This window comes from Merops nubicus, unplaced genomic scaffold (assembly GCF_000691845.1).
Source record: "Merops nubicus isolate BGI_N331 unplaced genomic scaffold, ASM69184v1 scaffold24776, whole genome shotgun sequence".
Taxonomy (NCBI): domain Eukaryota; kingdom Metazoa; phylum Chordata; class Aves; order Coraciiformes; family Meropidae; genus Merops; species Merops nubicus.
The window spans coordinates 1-21,230 of NW_008617557.1; positions in this window are offsets into that span (position 1 = coordinate 1).

Genomic DNA, 21,230 nt, shown 5'->3' on the forward strand with positions numbered 1-21,230 from the left:
AGCCCCGGGACCCGCGAGTTGCCCCGGCACCGGGTGTCGAGCAGCTGAAATAGCCCTTGCGATGAGATACGTACCTTGCAGGCGTTTTGCTACCTGGAAAACTGCTGCAAGGAATGGTTAAATACAAAACTGCTCGCTTGTATTTTGTGCTAAAGGAAACTGGTCCACATAAATCTCCTTTATTTTCTGTGCTGCCAGGGGTGTTCTCTAATGTACTGGAGCTAGATGACTGGGAAAAAAAAACCAAAACCAAACAAACAAAAAACAAAACAAACAAACAAAAAACCCAAAAACAGTAAAACTGAAATTTCTCTTTGCAGATACTTGCATTCTGCTTGCTATTTTGGGGTGTTTTACCTCTCTTGATTCTGTGGCCTCTTGAACCTGGAAAGGTTCCTGGTAACAGATGTAGCTGGTATCCTACAAACAGTGTATTTGGAGTTAGGCTCTTAAGCTGTAAGATAAAAGGGAAAATTAAGATTCCTCTACTTATTGACTGTTTCATGCAGGCTTCGCAAAATCATAAACTCTTTAATAGGAGATTTTGGTAACATTAGTGCCTGAAACTTTATCTGCATGAGGAAGTAAAGGTAACTTAATTCATGCTCCTTTTTGCCAGTTTGTAGTGTTGCCACTTGAAACAAGAGGAGAGTTTGATAATCCTTGCAATGCAGGTCCCTAAGCCCAGCCTTCTTTGGCTTTTCTCTGTTGGAATAAGCACATTCCTACCTTGCAGCTGCCGGATTTTGTTCTGTGCTCATCAGTTCCTAAGAAAGGCCCTTTTGACGTACCTCTTGCAGGTAAATTACCACAGTGCCTGCTGCTCTTTCTTGTATCGTTGCCTCCAGCATTTTAAAGAGCTCGAAGTCTTCGGTCACTTTCCACTGTTGGTTTTTTTTCTTTTCGCAGCTGTTCCAAAACAGCCTGTGATGTATTTGAACAGTGCCACTGCAGTTTAGTGGGTGGCTGGCTGGATTTTGGAAGGTTTACTGAATAATCTCTCTGCCCACCCTCAATTCTAAAAATAGAGTCGAGTAGTACTTTTAAAAACAGTCCCTGTATTGCAGTCTGCAGTGTGCTTATGGAAAGAAGTCCCTCCTGTGTGTCGTAGTTACATCTTGCATTCTGTCATTCAGCTTGTTGATGGGGAAGGTGGCATCTTTGCTGTATGTAATCAGCATAGGCTCTTCAAGGACAGGCTTAATCATAATGCCTGATTAACACAAGGATTTTTTGAAGTAGATTGAGTTCCTGGGTTAGGTTTCAACTCTCTGGGATAACTCCAAAATTATTCTCAAGTTTGCAAACAAGATACAACAGTGTGGACATAGTCTTTTCATATGACTTCTCTTGCTGTGCAGCAGTGGTGAAATTAATGTTCGTTTATCGAATATGCCAGGAAAGGACAAGATTGAAGAGAAGCAGCAGTTGGGTCGATCACTTAAGAAATAAATTTGCCTTGGTGCTGGCAGTGAGCAAAGGACTTATTTCAGTAGTTGTAGGCTGGATTTTTAAGACTGAGAAATCCAACCTTAATGAAAGCCAGCATTGGTATGTGTGGATTTCTTACTGAGCCTCAACTGAATGATAATTCACTCACTTGAGGAGACTAATGCATAAAGTGCTTGAGGGAAGTTTTCTTGATGTTTGTTTGATATTGCAGTGTCCTGAGCTAGCAGTAGCTGTAAGGCAAGTAGAATCTTGAAAGGTAGGTAGGGGGTTTTGCCTTGATTTTTTTTTTCCAAATTATACATGCTAAAATTTTAGAATAAAATTTGGACAAGTGTCTCTTCTTTAAAGCTATAGTACCAAAGTTCAGTGGCTTCCACTATTTGGTACGGTATGAGTTATCTGGTTTATTCCTATTTCCTGTCTTTTAAAAAAAAAAAAATAATTATCATTAGTCTGATCTCTGATTTGCAAGAGGAGCTTGGGATATTGCCAAAAAGTTCTTAAAATTGCTACCTTGGGATACATCATCCACAGAAATCTGGCAGTGGGAGAGGCTGAGGAACAGCTAGAACAATACAGCTGTCTTCTTCACCCACCTATCTCACATTTTTTCTTTGCCTCCTGCTGTAAAACTTGAAGCTTAATGCTCATTTGAGATTGTTAACAAACAAATGATGCAATTAAAATATATGCGTAACTTTGAAACAAAAATTTCAAGTAGCTTTGAAGAACTGATTTGGATTGCTTACACAGTTTAGGTTCATTAGCTTTGAACCTTTTTTTTTTCCTACCACAGAGGAGTTCAGACACTGAAGCTTCAGAAGTAACTCACACAGAATGTATTTTCCATAACAGTTAATTTATTGGCAGAATTTTAGACTTGGCTTTGACTGAAGGCTGCTTCTGAAGATGATGTTTTAAAGTTACAGAAGTTCTGCTGGATGGGTTGTATGGAACCATTTTTCATGCTCCCTTGCAAGATGGCATGAAATGGAGCTGTCTGTGTGTGGTTTTTCCTCCTACCCTGTTCCTTCCCTCAGGGTAATTCGCAGCTTTTCCTGCACCATAAATATTGGTATGGCATCCATTACTTCAGTTAATTAGTCATATAGAGGAATTGTTCTGACTAGTCATAGATGTTGAAATCATATATTACAGTATGCATCATTATCTCCCCTCAGCCTCTCTGTTTTTGAGGTTCTGGTGGGACTGAGTGCAGTCTACATACGAGTACAGAACACTCTGAACTCCACAGGTGAACCTCACCTTCAGGGCCTCAGAGATAAGTAGCAGAAACAAGGAATTTCACTTCTCTTTCTCTTTGATGCTTAGCTAGACTCTGTACCTGTCTGAAGAAGGGGTAGTAGAGGTTCAGGCAGCCCTCACAACTTGCCTGGGTAAAGGGTGACTTCCCCACTAGAACATGGGCAACTATTTTATTATTTTTCTAAATGCTGATCTTAATTTTTTTCTGATTTAGAGTGTGATTGTAGTACCTCTCTCTAAACGTCTGAAGTACTGCTCAACTTCAGGTACATAACAATCTGCAAAGTGTATGAAAGTATATAAATTTAATATCCAGGCTCTGTGTGAGTTTCGTCCACGTGCAGTCCACATGTGAGCCTCATCCAAATGCCTGGAAGGGCTCAGTCTTGATCTAAAACATACACAAACCATCAAATATGTAAAGCTGTTGAGAGGATAACTTGGCTTCAGCAGTAAACATTCAATTTCTTAGAAAGCAACCCCTCCCCTCCCTTGCTAAAACCTGAGCGGAAATATTTGACCTTACAGCTTTTATTGCTTAATGGGTACAATGTTCTGTTCGGCACTTTCAGATGTCTGCTTCAGGATAGGATTTTGCATCAAGCCCTTTCAGTCCTTCTAATTTTGAAAAATGAAGGTGATCAGTCCTTAGAAGGTATCTAGTCTTCCAATGTGTTAGCAGGATCCTTGGTGCCTGTAGAGAGCTGGAGAGCCTGACTGTAGGAAATGTTCTTGTCTGTGTTCGCTTGGCTGGTAGACCTACAGTTGGTCTACCTTCTGTCTTAACATAGCCATCACTACCCTCTGATCAGGATCTTGAGGCTTTGTAATGAAAACATCCTGGATTAGATTACTTCGTGCTCCCTGACACAGTAAACATGCATCCTGTCAGCTTGAGTGACAACCTGTCGTGACAGATATGCTTGAATTAAGCAGGTTAAAGTTAGGCCATTTAGCACTGGAAAAGGTGCTTGTTACACAGCTGTGCCCAAGAAACACTACGTACACTCTTCTCATTGTAAAGATCGGAATATCACAAATGAAGCATTCTCAAGTGGTACACAGCAAGCTTTCCTCTGAATAGCTGGGTTTGATCCACTGAAACTCCCTTTAAAAAAAAAGTGCATGCAAATGCACAGTCCCAAGCAAGACCTGAGGGCAGGGGACAAGAAGTGAGAGCAAGACCTTAATAGCAAAATGTAAGATTTACTTGGTATAGTGATGGGTTATTATGTGCATAAATGACATCTCATTAGCAGAGGAAGTCAGCGTGGAAACAATGATGGAGTTGATAGCCATATATCGATGAGCTGCATGAAAGTTTCATGACTTATTTGCCAGCAGCCTGACTTTTCCCCCAGGTGGAAGGCTCTGCTGACGGCGCAAAGCTTCCTTTTTAATGCTTGGCCACTTGCCCCCTGCCCTGAGCTTGCCTGCCCACTGTCTGTGCCCGGCTGGCTTGTGGGTGGACTGGAGGGCTGCTGTGGTAACTGGCCTGCCAGGCTGTGCAGCTGCAGCCCTGGGGCTCCGAGAGCCTTCCCCGCCTGTCGCAGCTCCCAGCATGTGGACCCGCATTTCCTCAGTCTCGGGGGAGTAGTTCAGGGGATCATGCGCTTTCACCTGTGTTTGCTTACTCAAGCAAAAATATTTGCTTTCAAACATTTTTGATCAGAAGTGAAAGGTTGAGGTTGGGGAAATGTATTATATAAACAATACCCTGTTAGTTTCAAGTTACATATGTGCAAAGAGTAGCTTGCAGATTTTGTTATATTCTTTCCTAAAAGAAGATATTAGAGTGATGTTTTGGAGACTGACTTCAGCAATGCTGGGTAGTGATAACTCCAGTTGATTTCAATAGCAGCTGCAGGTGTCACCTCTAAAAAAGAATCAAGGCCTTAATGATGAGCACTTCAGAACCACTCTTTGAAAAAGGGATTTATTATTGGCATGCTGTGTGTGCCAGCAACTATTTGCAGCTTGCCCAGAATAGAAAGCCTAAAGACTTAAGTTTCATATAACTATAGAAAATCTGTCTTCCAATTTTAAGCTGAAATGTTCTTTGCACTCTTAATCTTTCATATGTTGATGCCACTAAATCTAGAATTCCTTATGTCTTTGAAAAAAATATGCCTTTGAGGATAGTATTCTACTAACTATAAGCTTTCTTACCTTAAAGTTCTGGGGTTTTTTTTTGATTGTCACAGAGATGGTTAGATAGTAAAGAACACTTCTATTTATACTCCTTGAAAGCTTCCTTAAATAAACACTTGCTTATTTATTAAACACTGAGGCTGAACTCGGAACTTGCAGACAAATAACCTTACCTTCCAGACTGAGAGTGATATGCTTAGACACCTCTTGTCAGCTTTCTAATCTTTATTCCAGAAGGTACTCCAGCCAGCCTATCAGTGAAATGCTACACTTTTAGCCACACAGCTGGTGTGGGCATTAGATCTTTGACTGAAAATGGACTAGGTCTTAAAGTAGTCAGGATTACTCTTACACTAGATGCTGTGAGCTGGAGAAGAGGGTGAGGTAGAAACAGAGCACGTTTGATTCACCACAGTGTGATGGAAGCTTTGTTGCACTGTCTTTGGGCTGTTTGAAAATGGTTCAAACACTTTTTTTTTTTTTTTTTTAAAAAAAAAAAGTCTGAATATGAAAGGTCTGCTGAAGACATGTCTACTTGTAGCTTTAATCTTAAGCAATCAGGTTTATCTTTAACATGGTTGGGGTAAAACCATAACTGGTTGTATTTGTATTAGACTGGCGATGTCTGGCCTGATGGGCTGTGTGTTGTAGATGTTGAGAACCTTTGTGCTGTCAAAGGTACCTTCTGTTTGATGCTACTGCTTGTATCCCTTGTGTAAGTCTAGCTCGCTTTTAGTTACTCTGAGTTCACTGTTTGTCAGCACAAAAGCTGATAAAAATTAAGCTTCTGTCAAGCAATAAATGGTGTGAAACTGTTTTCTGGATGCCAAAAATGGTCTAGTGCGTTTTGTAATCTGTTAATTGGTTGCCACAAAGTTTTTCTTGTGTGAATGACTATATTTGAGACAGATGTGCAAGGTAGATGATGGTGATGATTTTTTTTGAACTTCTAAAATGACTTCCGTGTGTGCTGTCCCTGTGGGCCAGGGGCTGTCTGGTGCCTCTTTTGAGCAACACCATCCAGTCCTGACGTGTAGGTGAGATGAGTGGAACTCATCCTTTCTGTGTAGTCTGACTCCCTCACTTGGTTTTCCTGTAGGTGTTGCTTTGTGTGAGTGCTGGCTCTGAAATGCATGCTGTGAACGTACTTTGGAAGCTACTTTATGAAGTTCACAGAGCAGCTGTGATCGCGTTGTATACTTAGTCATCTGCAGAGACTTTAAATTACTGTGTGCCTGCAATCTTCCCTCCCTCCTCTTCGGAAAACAAAGCCAATGTTTTGTCAACTCCGTGTGGGTCCGGTTTGCGTTGCTTGCTCTAGTTCAGAGCTGCTCAGCCTTCTGAAGAGACTAAAAAGAGGGTCACTTTCCTGCTAGCACATCAGTTTACTTTCCCTTGGTCCTCTCCAATTCTAGCTGCTCATTATCTGATTTTGGAGAAGATAGGGAGGAGCAGTCTGAAAGGAGAGTCTACTTCAAGGTGTGAGGAGTAAGGATATATTGGCATTGCTTCTGGCTCCTTAATGTTTACCCATATGCTTACCCAGAGGGTAGCCGCTACTGTTCCTTGGCAGTAACTCCATCACTCTCTTCCTTTTCAGCACTCTGATAGGCCTTTGGGCATCTTGCTAGAATGTTGCTCTGGTTTCTGGTTAGTGGGTGTCTATGATTGATCAGTGTTTGGCCAGAGATGACCACTGGCAGTACTCTCTGCCGTATCCAGGTGGTGGCTTTTGAGCTGCATGTTCAGCTTTCATGTGAGCAGGAGGTGGATGTGTAGCCTGACTGCTTTCCCTCTCCCCTGTCTCTAGGGTTGGGGAATGAACCAGTATGGATGGCCAGGACCATCTGTGATAGATCATGTTGGGCACCTGCTGAATTTTTGCCTCCCCGGGGGAGTAGGACTCCCTTAGAGCCACTGCCTTCCTCTGCTGCACACTCATGGAGATGTGTTGGGAGAGAGGTGGAGAGAGTTCTGTGGTGGCTTTTGTCTAGATCATCTTGAGCTGGGGAGGAGTGGCCATCCTCGATTTAACCACAGACTTTTGGTGCCTTCGCATACTGTATAAGGAAGAATATATAAAATTTAGGACTGCTGTTTTAAATGGAGACTATCATATGTCCATTGGTACTATAGATGAGCAATGAAGCTAGACTAGGACTGAACAGATGAGATTATTTTTCAGATTCCTTTGGCTGCTTTTTTTCTGCTCTGATGGCCAGAGTTTTGCTGAAAGATCCTTGGGTTTAGAAATCCAAGGTGTGCGGTGTAGGAGATACAGTTGTAAGTCAATAAAGATTTAAGTACCATCCAGCTCTGTGGGATAAACACTTGTGTTTTCCCTAAAATGCCTCTGCTGCTGCTCTTGATGTTAAACATTTTTCTTGCAATTATATTGAAATAAAGTTTTACTGTTGTAAAATGGTGTTAAGTTGGGCTGTAGTTCATGCTCATTTATTAAACTTTATTCCTAAGTTTTTTTTTTTTTTTAGTTGCAGTTAGCCTTTATTTTCTACAAAAAGAAGTTTAAAGGTTTATTTTATCCGTTGCTTTTTACACTTTATTTAGTATCCAAAACAACATGTTTGACATGAAGATCTTCTGATAGCAAGTGCTGTGAGGAACTCTGAGCTGAAGCGCATAGTAAGCATGGATTTTGTCTGTGGCTGAAGTGACTGCTCTTCAGTAGCAGTTAGAATGCTGTATTAGATGGAAGGGGCAAGGCATTTCAAGGCTAAATGACAATCTTAGTCCTACTTGATTAGAGCTTGCAGAGGTTGCTAAGAAACAGCCTAATAGTCCTTGAGTAACCAATTATATGCCTCTTGGACAGATGCACAGGTGCTCATTCTCTGAAGTTTTTTTTTTTTTAAAATCTGAGATAAGACTGGAGTATTAGTACATAAACTGCAATCTGTTTACATCCTGCTTTGGGCTTGAAAGTCCTGATTATATGGATCTTGTTCCCAGCAGGATGTGTTCTGGTGGTTTTTGTTCAGTACATTACTGTTTGATTATTATTACACTTAAATTGTTTGTGCAATGCCTCTTTTACTTCAAGATAGTTCACTAGATCTCTAGTCTTTTATATGCTTTCTGGTACTCTGAACATACCAGCTTAAGTAACTTTAAGCATCTAACATTTAAGTTGGATAAATTTCCCTTTTCCAGACTTTCAGTAAGTGTCCAATATTAATAGTGGTGCAATACCCTACAATTGGATAGAAATGCTGGTTTTGTGTGGAGTTACCTTTCCTTACTCCCTCTGAAGCAGTTCTGTACATGCAATTGTAGTGAAATATTATATGAGCTGGCAGTTAACCTGAAACATCAAATAAGATTCTTTTAGTCTTTTTTTTTTTTCCCCATCAAATATATATAGTATTGTTATATATAACATATATATGGCTACCTTAAATCACAGTCTACTTTTTTAATGTTAAAGGTCTGGGATTCCAGCTGGAAAACTTAAGTTCTAGTTAGGGAGCTTGTCCATGCTTGGAAGGCTTGACTGACACATGCTTTAAGCAGTAAGTTGAGAAACATGTAAATAGCTTAATTATTGATCTACTACAATCAAGACTGAAGTAGAAATTTTTCAGGATATGCAATTTTTGGTACCATTTATTGTTCTTCCTGTTGATTGAGGACAATTTTAATAGCACTGGTCTGGTAACCTGTGCTGCTGCTTAACAGGTTTTAGTGGCAGTTCCCTTCTTTTATACCAGGTAATTTTTTTTTTTTTTTTTTTTTTTTTTGGGGGGGAGGGGTGCTTTTGATAGCTCTAATCCTCTTTTATGTTACAATAACATGATTTTCGTTGTATCACAACATGGAGTTTTTACTGTAACTGGCTGCATGTAATCAAAGTCTAAAAGTCAGACCATGTTTACTTGGACTGTTAAGAGCAAGTATAACCATCTGCTGCCCCTCACTAACGACTGGGTTTTTTCTGCACACAACAATGAGCTGATAGCACCTCCTGTGTTGGTTATAAACTGTTGTTTCAACCATATGTTTATGTATAAAGCCCAAAAGATTTTGGTGTTCTACTTGGCTGTTGGAGACCTTTGTAGAACAGAGTATTGTTTCTGTGGTTTATTCACACAGACCCATGCTTTCTTCTACCAGAAAGTAAGGAAGGGAGGGAAGCAGAGAAACTGAAATGTTTTGATTCCTGTGGAAGCTTAAGATGTTGGCTGTCAAATATTTAGTGCTCCTGCAGTGCCTTCTCATGGTTGCTATTAAGCTGTGATGACTTCAAGGTAGTAACTCTACATCTCTTCTTCTGTAAGAGGCAAAGGGTGAAGTGGCTGCTCAGACCTAGTTGGTGACCATTCTTTGGCAGTTAACTTCCAGAATTCAGATCCCTTTCTTCTAACACCATGTCTCAGACTTAAACTGTGGACTACCAGAACATAACTGTCAGAGGGCTTAGAAGACCAAACTGTTGCACATCAACAGGTCTTCTCAAGCTGTTCATAGGTACTCCCAGATCACTGCAAATGTGCAGCAAACAAAAGAAGCTTTAGCTGGTGGGAAGAGATAGCCTTGACTTGCAGCAGCTTGCTATCGGTGATAATTTTTGCCCCTAAGCTCTTAGGATGGATTTGCAAAATTTGGTAGTCTGTGAAACTTCAGCTTGCCAAGGGCTCTGTGGAAGACACAGCAGCGGGAGACTTGGTGGCAAATGAAGTACTAGAGAAACTGAGAAGTATTCATGAGTGCATATTTCTGAGTTGAGTCCAGCTTTGGACTACAAAAATTAGTCTCCAGGTTTTTCATATTGGCTTCAATTCTTTTCTCCACTGATACTCATCCTCATGAGGAAAGCTGTAACATTGTTACCCACCAGGGGAGTAACTAGGGGTCAACAATGAAATGAGGTTGAAGACTTGCTGTGATTATCTCCCTTTTGTAGCTCCCAGATCCATGTCAGTGGGAGGAGAAGGGGAAAAAGTAGGGAAGCAGCCTGAATTCACTTGCTTTAGAGTAAATTTACAGGGCAAGGGTCTGCTTTTAAGAATTGTTCTATGTACTTTGCTAGATTTGTTAAAAAGCTTTCCTTCCAAAGACCTGGCAGTTTGTGGGGTTTGTCTGATTTGTAGTGATATAAAGCTTTATCAGACCCCCTGCAGTTTACATTATCCTGAAAGATAATATTTGATGTTAAGGGTCTGATGGTGCTTTGGGTGGGATTGATGAAGTGTTGGTTGTCATATATTCAAACATATGTTGGAGTTGCAGGCTGCACATACGGTTGTATGCTGGTTTATTTGCTGCTGTAAGCAGTTCATTTTTAACAGTAATTAAAGACAGTGTAATAGTGCTGCAAATGTGATAAAGCTTTACTTGTAGCCACAAAGTACTGTCCAGAAGATTCAATCCTGCTTCTGGAATATGACAAAGCATTTATTTCAGCAACATGCTTATAAACTAAGTTTTTTCACAACAAAACTCTGATATTTAAGTGTGTATGTCTGTGTGCAGAGTCCCTGTTTGATCCTTTATTCAAGTTCCTTGCGTGTGCTGTTCTACATGAAAGAGTTTGCACCGTATCTTACAGTGGTGACTTATTTTTCTGCTCAGTTTATTGCTGTAAATTAATGAAGAACAGCAAGGTACAGATAGAGCTTGGTTGTGTCTGCAGTGTCCTGGCTGAGAGAGTTGAGGGTGTTGTAAGGGAAGGTGAGCCTTCTGCCTGTGAAGTTGAAATAAGGTGTTTTCTTTCTGTTTGTTTCTTTGCCAGCCTCTTCAGCATATGCAGAAATTCAGAGCTGAGCTATTGTTTAGTCTTCAATAAGACAGCTTAGGTGCATTATTCCCTTTTTCTGGAATAATGACATTTCCATTACTCACTGTGAGGAAATTTATAAACTTCTTGGTAAGTCTCCTGTGCAAATGTGAAGTTCAGATTGACTGAAGCTGCCCTGCAGCTCCTGTAGCAGTAAAACCTAGCCAGCTGTGGTCTTGTGGTGGAGAGGCCTGTGGCGATACCACTGGAGGAAGATGGCGCCTCTCCCTTGGAACCATACAGATGTTGGATCAGACAGATGTTGCCATCAGTGTGGGCCAGCAAACCTTTCAGCTCACACATCCTCTGTCAAGTCTGACTGCTGCTGCCCAACTAGCTCTAGAGTTGATGCAGTTGGGTAGGACTGATAAGAGAGTTGCAGAGGATTTAGGAAAGCAGTGCCCTAATCTCCATCCTCCCTTAGGAACAGAGGTTTGGTATGGGCCTCTCCCCTTCCTAGGGCGAGTCATCTAGGCTCATTTAGCTTGAAATTGCCTTGTGGGCATTTACTTTTTCAAAAACAAAGGGAAAGACTGCACTGCAATCAACAGCTAACATTATTTAAAAGGGTTAAGATTAAAACACTGCTCTCTATTCCTTTGCATACATAGAACTTGAGGGCATATCTATTTTTTTTTTTTTTCTGTATTTGCCTACCTTCTTAGTATGCATATTTCCAATACAAAAGAGAGTGCATGCAGGTGTTCTGTCTTTAGAACAATAATTAAAGTATGTTATTACATAGTTAGCTTAATTCCCTCTTGACTTCAAGTTGAAATTATAATGATGCATGGTTTGAAGTGCCCAGAGGACACTAATATCTATGCCACATGGAGCGTGGAGGGGAGGGGAAGAGCAGTATTAATTACTAGTTCATCTTTGAATTCTAAATATTAGCATAAAACGAGTCTTGCACTAACCATTAATGGGTCTTCATGGTTGTAACATACACTTCAAAAGAGAAAATCTAGCTACACTTTCATTAATGCAACAAGAAAGTGGATGTATAATGGGCTTAATTTATCTTGGACTTCTTCCAAAACTTTAGGAAGAGAGTAGGACATGGATAGTTGTTTAATATCAAGTTTGTCTGAAGCAGTTCAAAGGTGGTAGCAAGACTGAAAGCTTGTGCTTAGATCTAATAAAATAACATTAAGATGGTACCCAACTGTCTGTCTGGTATCGTACTTGCATGTGTCTCTTTCTAAAAGGCTTTTTTCTCTGTTGTCTAATTTCATCAATACTTTCTTCTGCACTTTGCTATTGGATTAGCTCAGTGGATTTCTGGAAACTGCTAGTGCTAGCTCCCGCTGTGGTGGAGAGCGCTGTGTCTTAATAGCTATGAAGTCATGGAAGTACTTTCAGATGTAAATAACTTGTTTACTTCCTTTTATGTAATGATCAGGTACAGAATCTATTGAAACTTAATTCTGTGAATCTCCATCTAAAACAGTGTTTCCTGGCTGGTTTCTGGCTTTTTGGCTTTTGGTGGTTTTGGTGCATTGTTTTTTGTCTGTCTGTGGTGCCTTTTTTTTTTTTTTTTTTTGTCCACTAAAACCTAATACTAGCAGAGAAATGTCTGCTGGGATTGCTACTCTTTTCTTTTGTATGTGACTTCCGATTTAATTTCTAATCTCAATGGAAAATCGACACCTTGGGTTCTTCCTGAAAGGGATGGAAGAGAAAGATATTTGCAGTCCTAGCAGGTTTGCAGGGTTGTTGAGTGTAGGGTTAATCTAATTTTCCTTCCTCCTGCTTCTGCTGTAGAACTGTCAAAGTGAAACACCACCTGGGGAGGTTACATACACTAGGTTCTCCTGTTTGAGAGACAGGCACAACATCAGCTGTGGGCTTGTTTGACTCGGGTAAGCTAGTAGGGTGTTGTCTCTTCTTTTTGAATGGTTGTAGTATAGCATACCATATTCTATTGCTTTGGTAGCTGTTATATTTAAAATAGTTTTGTTTTGGTAATTAACTGGCTTTTCTGGTACCTAATTTCTCATAGGGTGCTGAAGGAAGGCTTGTTGATCCTTCATTACATCCTAATTTGCTTTCCAGAAAACCTCAGTGGAATGGGTGGCTTAGTACCTATATCAAAGGATATTTAAAGATCAGTTAACTTTTAATGAGATTATGTAAAGGTTTAGTGTACATAGATGTTAGGTAAATGAACTAGCAGAGGGTAAATTGTGGCATTTGGAATGCTGACTGATGCTGCTTCTCAACACTGGTTGCATGAGCTCATCACTTGCTCTGATCAGCTCGTTGAAACAGAGCTAAGTGACAAGCAGAATAGTTTTAAGACTGTTTTCAGGTGTATTTTATTTTGTGTATGTGTCATCCTTCTTTACGGTGGTGGTCTTCCACAGGGGTCATGTATGGACAGAGCATTGCAGGGCTTGGGCAGCTATGGAAGAGCCAGCAGCTGGGAGAAGCTGTCCTTTTCGAGGCCTGTTTTCCACCTGCCTAAAGCTTGTTGGGGGACTTTAGGCCCCTGTACAGCAGATACAAGGATCACAAACAAGATGCAGGCAAAATCTGCCGTGCTATTTGTTGCAGATTGGAATATGTGTGGTGGGATGGGCTTCCTTTACACAGAAGAAAAGCAGTTTTATTGAGTTTCTGCAGGTCTTTTCCCATGACTTGTTAAGAAAGCTGAAGGAAGGTCTTCTGTGGGTACTGACAAAAATGTTTAAGGCATTTTTTCCCCTATTGGACAATGTGCAAAAGTTCAAATCAAAAAAGTTTACCTGACATAAGTTTACCTCTATAGCTATGGCTCCAGAAGGATGTCCTAATGTGATGTCTGAATTTGATTCCCTACCCTGGTCCCTTTTGATTTAAAATCTTGGGTCACTAAGGGTTCTGATCTCAGCTCAAATTCTGAAACTGTGTTGTCTGAGCCCCGGGCTGAGCTTTATTGATGGTCAGGTACAGACCTACTGAGGTAGATCCAAAGGGCTAAGCAGATACATCTCCTGTTTCCTTTTATCAGGAATACTCCAGGTACCTATGCAGAGTATCTAGGAGAATCTTCTAGAAATCTAGACCATTAAGCTGGCTTGCTCTGAAGAGACTGGATCTTCTTCCTGTAGTGTGTCTGGGATCTCAAGTAGTGACAAAGATTCCTTGCAATATTTGAAGAGAGGTTTTATGGGTGTTGCATTCAAGGTGGTTCAGTCAAGGTAGGGAAGCTTCTGCAGTAAGTCTGTGGCTTTCTTACTTTTTCCCTACCAGCTTTAAAGCTCTAAAACTTCTTTCTTGCTAGCTGATCTAGACTTCTTAGCTAGACTGTCACAGATGCTCTTGCCTTCACAGCTTTTGTGCTAGTCATGCTCACCTAATCTTCATCTTTTCTGTTCCGTTCTTCCCCTAATTCACTTTGGAGAATTCAGGTGATGTTTTGAAATTTGTTTTGCTCCTTCCTAGGGAAAATGGTTCCAAAGTGACTTGAGGAGGGTTCTGGCTTCTCGTGGGGAGTGCGTTTTGTGCCTCCTTTTCAGCTCGTGTAGAAGAGCATGTCTGACTGAACTGTGATACGTGTCTCGGTGACATTATATATAGTGCAGAGCCACTTCCGTAGTGGAGTAGGAGTAACTAGGAATAGCACCAGCCTTCATCTCTGTCACATCAGCCAGCAGGGATTGGTTTTGACTACTGTAAATAGGATACCTAGACTTTGGAGATGAATTACCTAATTATTTCAGTTACCTTTCTGTGTAAACCTCAATTTGGTCTTCCCCAAGAAAAATACTGTTTTTCATCTAGTTAAACCAAGGTTTTTATCACAAATGTGCTGACAGATTTTTGTGTGAAAAATTGCTATAAAATCAGTAAGCTTAGTATTTCACTTGACACTTATCAATCTTCAGCTAGTTGATAAATGATAAATGCCTTCTCTATTTGTGCATTTCTCTTTTCTTGCCTTGGATGACAGTATGTTCTGCTTTGTGTCACCTGACTTAATCACTCTTAAAAGACTGTCTGGATTACATCTTTCCCAGGGGAAGTTTCAGAAGCCTACAGCCCTCTAGATCTTTATTACACATAGTAAGATCTCCCAGTCAATAGCTCTAGCTCAGCTTGTCATTTTCTTAGTAGCATTTGTTGCATCCAGTGCAGCGGGTATGTGGGTTGCTATACTTGTATTGCATATGTGGTTTGGTGATTTTTGTCATTTTATCATATATGACATTTCAGTATTGCAGAATTGAGAATCTTGATTAGATTTTTCAATTATGGCTTCTGTCACAGCTTTCAAAGAGGAGTTCTGAGGTATAGTGTTAAATCTAGTTTAGATCTGGGTTTTCCTTCTCCTGGCTTCCCTGTTTTTTCCTCAGATGTTCCTTGGTTACGATTTTGGCTACCCTGAGACAGCTACTAATGACTCAGGCAGACATGCAAGATTCTGCAGTGTAATAATATTGGGGTGGTTTTTCTAGTACTCTTGTTTGAAAGTCAGGCATCAGAAAAAGGGGAATACTTGTTTCAGAACAGCACCTGTGCTGAAACCACAGTTGAGGGAACAGAAGTAAATGTTCATGGAAGGTTAAGGGCAAGAATACAAAAAACTTAGTTTCATTCTCCCAAGCTTTTTCAGCCTAGGAACTTCCTGAACCAGTTGTGATTGGTCTTTCCTAAGTATTTGTGCCACTCTGCCCTTGGACCCACAGAGCTCTTAAAACCAGTTTGCACTTAAGCATTCTGTAACATTACGCTAAGCTCTGCATGAAGTACCATCTTCTCTTACTTATTTTCTTCTGACCGTGGTTCGTTCCTGTTATCTTCATTTGATGCCCTTTAGTTCTTGTTAAGAACAAGGAAATGGATGATCCATTCCTAACCATCGCCAGTGCCTTTTGTTCTGTTGCAGACTTCTACCACATAATCCAGTTGTCTCCCTTTCAAACTGAGGAGTTTTGACCAACTCTTTAATTTCTCTCATGGAAATAATTTGGTTCTTTGTTCTGTCTTGTTGCTTTTTTCATGGACCTTTGATTTCTGACAAATTTGTTGATTTGCCTCTCAAGGGGTGCTATTCATCCAACCCTTTTGGAGGGAGAGGACAGGAGAACCACACTGCTTCCATCCAACTTCAGCTACAGAACCACACAGTGGTATGACACGGAATGTCTTCTTCCTTGTTTTTCTCTGTTCTCTAGCGTCCTAGCCAGGGTGCACTTTCCAACAGACTTCTGAATATGAAGTAGTCAAGACATGGATGAGTGGGAAGCAGATCTCTTGATCAAAGAACTTGTGGTGATCTTATGAAGGGGAACTTGCTGAGCTAGAAACAAGCTGGCTTTGGTGGGATGAAGGGGTAGCTGTTTATGGAATCGACAAGTTTGTGAAACTTTGCTTATCAATAAAAATTTGCACAGAAAAACAAAGTTGCAGGTGTCATTAACTCGGGGTTATATGAGGCTCTCTGAAAATTATTTTGCATTCAGCAAAATTGGACATTTGAATTACAAGACTTGAAATACTGTACTCCCATTATGACAGTTGGTACAAAGAATTCTTAAAGATACTGTGGAAAGAGAGATAAATAATTGGTAAGATTAAACTGTGTGTATCTTAGTCTAAGGTATCTTAGTCTAAGAACTGGTTTGAAGACTTCAAGTCACTAGAGTAAAATTGGAATTACTGATTCATCTAAGATTTATTTGTTTGAGCTTTATGCTTGCTCATCCAGGTGACAAAAGAAAAAAAAATCATCTGTGTCTCTTGATGTATTGCTAAGTTTTATAAACTAATAATTTCGTGAGGCTTGTTGTACACAGGAGGTGCATAGATAGGCATAGGCAGAAGGCATTTGCAGGAAAACGGAAGTGTTCCAACAAAACTGGTCAATGTGATAGCTGATAGCATGGGTTGGTATTAAACATTAATATCCTTCTCATTTCTTGCTGGAAAAATCTTGGCAAAAGCAAGTTACCGTAGGAGCCCCTTGTGCCTGAGTAGCTAAATTTTCACTGGTACTTTTTTTGTTTACTTCTGGAAGTATAAGGAAAATAAATTATTTGGAAGCCAATTCTACAATGTTTTTTCAAATTCAAGTGACCACAGTTCACAGCTGGGACTTCAGAGGTGGAACTTAATCTCCCCAAGTACAGCAGAGATGTGTGCATGCTGGAGTCAGGGGAGGGGGGCTGCAGTAGGGTGGGGATGAATAGCACATAGCTATAAAAAGCAGAGGCAGGAATTACTTCTATTCCACAGGACTAGCATTGCTGCTATGCATGTAATGGTGAAAGGCACTCCTTTAAAATGGGGATGGGCTCTTCTGGAACCTTTAGTACCCTGTGAGCTGTGAGTAGCTAACAGATCAGCTTCTCTTCAGATGAAGTCCTGACATGACTGCTGCCTGGTGCAGTCTGCAGTTTTTCTAAATAAGCTAATAATTTGTCTCTAGCACTGTGAAGACTGTTGGTGAGGTGCATGCTTCCAGTTTACTCAAAGATGCTGCTGCTCTGTTTGCATCAACTGTTTAATAGTGTCCTATGGAAACTCCGGGCCACTATTGAGGTATTGGGAACAAACATTCAAGGATGTCATCTGTCACAAGACTGAAGTGGCTGAGATCTACATTTCTGTCTAGGGTGCTAAGTCAGGAGAAACTTGTGGAGTCTTTGCTCTGATGGTTTAGCTTCTCATATATAGATGGATCTCCAGAAAGCTTTTGCTTTGCTCCGTATGTGGTCTGATGTAACTGAACTCATGTCCTCCCTTGAGGAGCTCTAGTCAGAGATGTGGCATTTTGGCCTCTTGTGAGCTACCTTGGAATGGGTTGTTGTTTCTACAGATATTAGCTAAAGCAATATGTGACTTTGATAATTTTTCTTGGAACTTCCTGGCTTAAATGTTTGCTGTCCCGTTATATACCAAGATCCCCTCATACTGGAAAAAACCCCTGTTGCATTCTGGCATTGCAGCAGGGTCAGAGTATCTTAAAAACTTCACTTGAATATCGTCATATAGACAAAACATCTGGTGAGGTGTGTCATGATCTAGTAGTCTGACCACCTTGGAGAGAAGCACTCTGCTCCATTTCACAAAGCACTGGGCACTGCCAAATAGCTGTTGTAATACACCTTGGAGTTCCTCCTTGAAGTTGTTTATCTTTTAGATGTGTGCAGCTGGTTGTTGGTAGGATTCTTCCACACAGTTGTTCGGTAATGTTCTTTATCTGGAGGTGAGTCTCTACCTGAGCGTTAAATTTGATGTATTAACGCCAAGATTGACTCTAACTTATTCACCTGTTGTTTTTATTTGTGTTCCTTGTGCGATGAAATGAGTCTTAGTAGTCTAGACATCTAGGTTTCCCTCTGCCGCCCCCATATGCGTACACACATACACACCCCTCCAGTTTTGACTTTGCTTAGTTTGGGGGAGGAGTGGAATGAGGTGTCCACACTCGTGTAGGTGGAGATATCAGCCTGTTGGCTGTTAGTGATGGCAAAAAATATCCCCCTCTCCCCTCTGGTTTTGCAGACTTCCTAAAGGTTGTCAGGTGGGGCTCATCCACTCCCCTCACACAACAGTATAGGGCTCCAAAGTTTGTAAACATCATCCTGCTTTTGTGACTGGGCCAAGAGAAGTACAACTGCAGTAATTGCTCTCAAATAGAAGGCTTCAACTTGCCCAACTGCTTTCTGCTGCCGATGTTTGCAGTACCGTAACCTGGCCTTCCACAACACTCCTAACAAAATGGGATTGTTTGGCCCTGGTTTCCAAAGGGAAGGGTTTTGTTTAGGACTCGCTATGCCAGTGGTGTTTACTTCTCAGATGAAAAGTGAGGATTTAGAGGATGGGCATCTATGATTTTGTGTGGTGGAATGCTCTCTTCATTCAGCAGACAAGTTCTCGCGTGCCAGTGTGGCTGAAATATCCTTCAAGTTTCAAAAATCTGCATGTTCCCCCCCTCCCTCCCAGTGGGGAACATTTATTCCTGCAGTAAAGGTCTCCATTGGGGTTCCATCTATCTGCTCTTAAACCTGTGTTGAAGATGAGTCTTGAGCCTTCTCCAAATCCTCCTTCACTTCTTCTTTACTCCCTTTGCACTTTTGGATTATTCATGAGGAAGTTGTAAGAACTTGCTGCAGAGCTCGTGGGGAAGGAAATGGAATATGTTTGCCTTGAAGACAGCTTTTTTCCATGGCAAACAGCCTGCCCCAGGGAGAGGTGCAGGAAAAAAAAAAGAGGGGAAGGGAAGCCCCCAGACCTGCGCTTGCCGCACTTGTCTAGAAGTTTCTTGCGGAAGCGAATGTGAGAGTGGATTCTAATCAAGACTTAATGGATTTGCTTGCAAGAAATACTGGTGATGACTTCTTTCAGAAGCTGCAAAAATTAGACTAGTGCTAAGAGTAGTGATGTACTGCTGGTGTCTGACCCGCTTTTACAGTTGAAATGTTCAAATACAAATGCCACCTGCCCTTGAGTGATGTTTGAAAGGAAATTATATTGACTAGTGATGAGAGGCTGTGTTCCTGTGTGACTGTGGAACAGGAAGGATGAGGTGGGCTCTGGAATTGTTTAGGAGATGCACTTTTTTTGTGCTTTGTAGCTAATTCCTGCTTGCTTCTGAGGTTCTCCCTGTAGAAACTCCAGTCAGTCCTTTTATTTCTGTGAAATTGATAATGGTCTGTTAAAATAATCATTTTAATACACAATAGCATGCTATTGATGCAGAAACACAAAACACTGGTTTCAACTCAACCTTCACTTTTTGCGTTTTTCAGACTTTGAGTTGGAGAACTTAAGTTCTATGCCTGACAAAGTGCTGTAAGCAGATTGATAATCTTTCTGGGGCTGAAAAGTCTTACATGTGTCATCTGCCGAAAAAGCCACCTTTTGAATGTTGATTTACAAATATCAAGGTAATAGTTCATGAAAAGACAATGGCAAACCAATATTACAGGTCTTGCTTGCCCCCTCCTGAGAGAGGAGGTCGCTGGGGTAGTATGGGGAGTGTTTTGTTTAGTGTAAACAGTGGAATAATGCTTTGAAGTTGCTTATGTCAACACCAATCCTGAGGGGGGAAAAAAAAAAAAAACCAACCACACAACTGAAGCAGCATCACTAGGATAAACAGGCTTAATTTGGAAAGATACAAACTACTTGAAATATCTATTTTGTTCACTCCTACAAATAGTTCTTTCATAAGGCTGTATTCCTCTGCAGAACTGTACTCATGCTCCTCTTCTGACCGGTATCTTTCACATCTTCTGGGTTTTGATTTGACAAGCACATTTACGAGTGTATTTTCAGTGCTGTATGTTCATCTCCATCCCTTCCCACTCCAATCAGTGCCATGGTGACTCTTAAAATATTTTCTAAACATTTTGCTAGTACTTGTTGAACAACAGACAGTACTTCACAAAGCCTTTCTTAAAGGTAAGAACAGACTAGAATGTGCATGTCCTGTTCTTGTGAGGTGCTAGTCACATCAGCCTGCAGCAAAAGTTGTGCACAAAGTTAGAAAAGAAGCAGATGTGGTGGGGTGTGTGTATTACATGTGAAAGACTTAGCAATTTGGGGCATTCTTAAGACACTTGTTAGAAAAGCATGGAGTTTTCTGTTACATTTATGCAGGAACTTGAACATATCTATATTAGTAGCTTCTGCGGAGAACTTCTTACCTTAAATAGCTTCTCAGCCAGCCTGTTCTTAAAGATATGTCAAAGCACCAGTACACTGCTGGACGATGTGAGGGGTTTAAAGGTTTGCATTATGGGTAGACCTTTGGATAAGAGCTAAATTAATGCAAGTTCTGTAATTGTTTTCCATAAGCACAATTTAAGATGTTGTCTGGTGTAATTATATGTGCTGATGCTAGCAGGTGATGTGCTGGATAGTCTGTGTTAGACTTTGTTGAAGAATAAAGACGTGACTAATGCAAGCCAACAGTAGAGCTTTTATAAAATGAGTAAGTCCATTATGTAAGCTAAATATATTCTTCAAAATCTATATCCATTAGTGTTATTCGGCCTGTAGCTTTTACCTTGGTTATTGGGCAGGGTTACAGTATGGGTGAGTGTATGCATATTAACATTGCCACTAATAAATGTTTTTAATGGTCGCATGTTTCTGATACTTGAGCAATAACAGGAAAGCTCTTAGTGCAGCATACCATGAACATGTTGCAGTAACAGAGATGCTTCTTTGTAAGTTTTCGGTGACTGTTTTAAAGTGAAGTGCAAAATTCAAAAGAATTCAAGCAGATCTAGTGTAAGACTTGATCTTTGTGGTGAGGGCGTAGAAGGGTTTTTTGAACCAGTAGATCAAGGATCCATTTGTAGTTTGGAGGGATAATAATCGTAACATGACAATCTGTTGTGCTACTATGGAGAGGAATTCCTCTTTAAAGTTATTGACTAGCTGGAGGCAAGGAAGGGTTGACAGGGCTGCACTGTCTTCCCTAGAGGTAGAATAGCCACAAAAATCAGTTTCTCTTCCGGTTGCATTCTTACTGTGTCTGTTAGAGGCTTTTGGAGGGTGACTGCAGCTGTCAGTAGAAGCAGGAAGTTGCACAACTGAGAACTGTTTACTAATCTGTTTACTACTA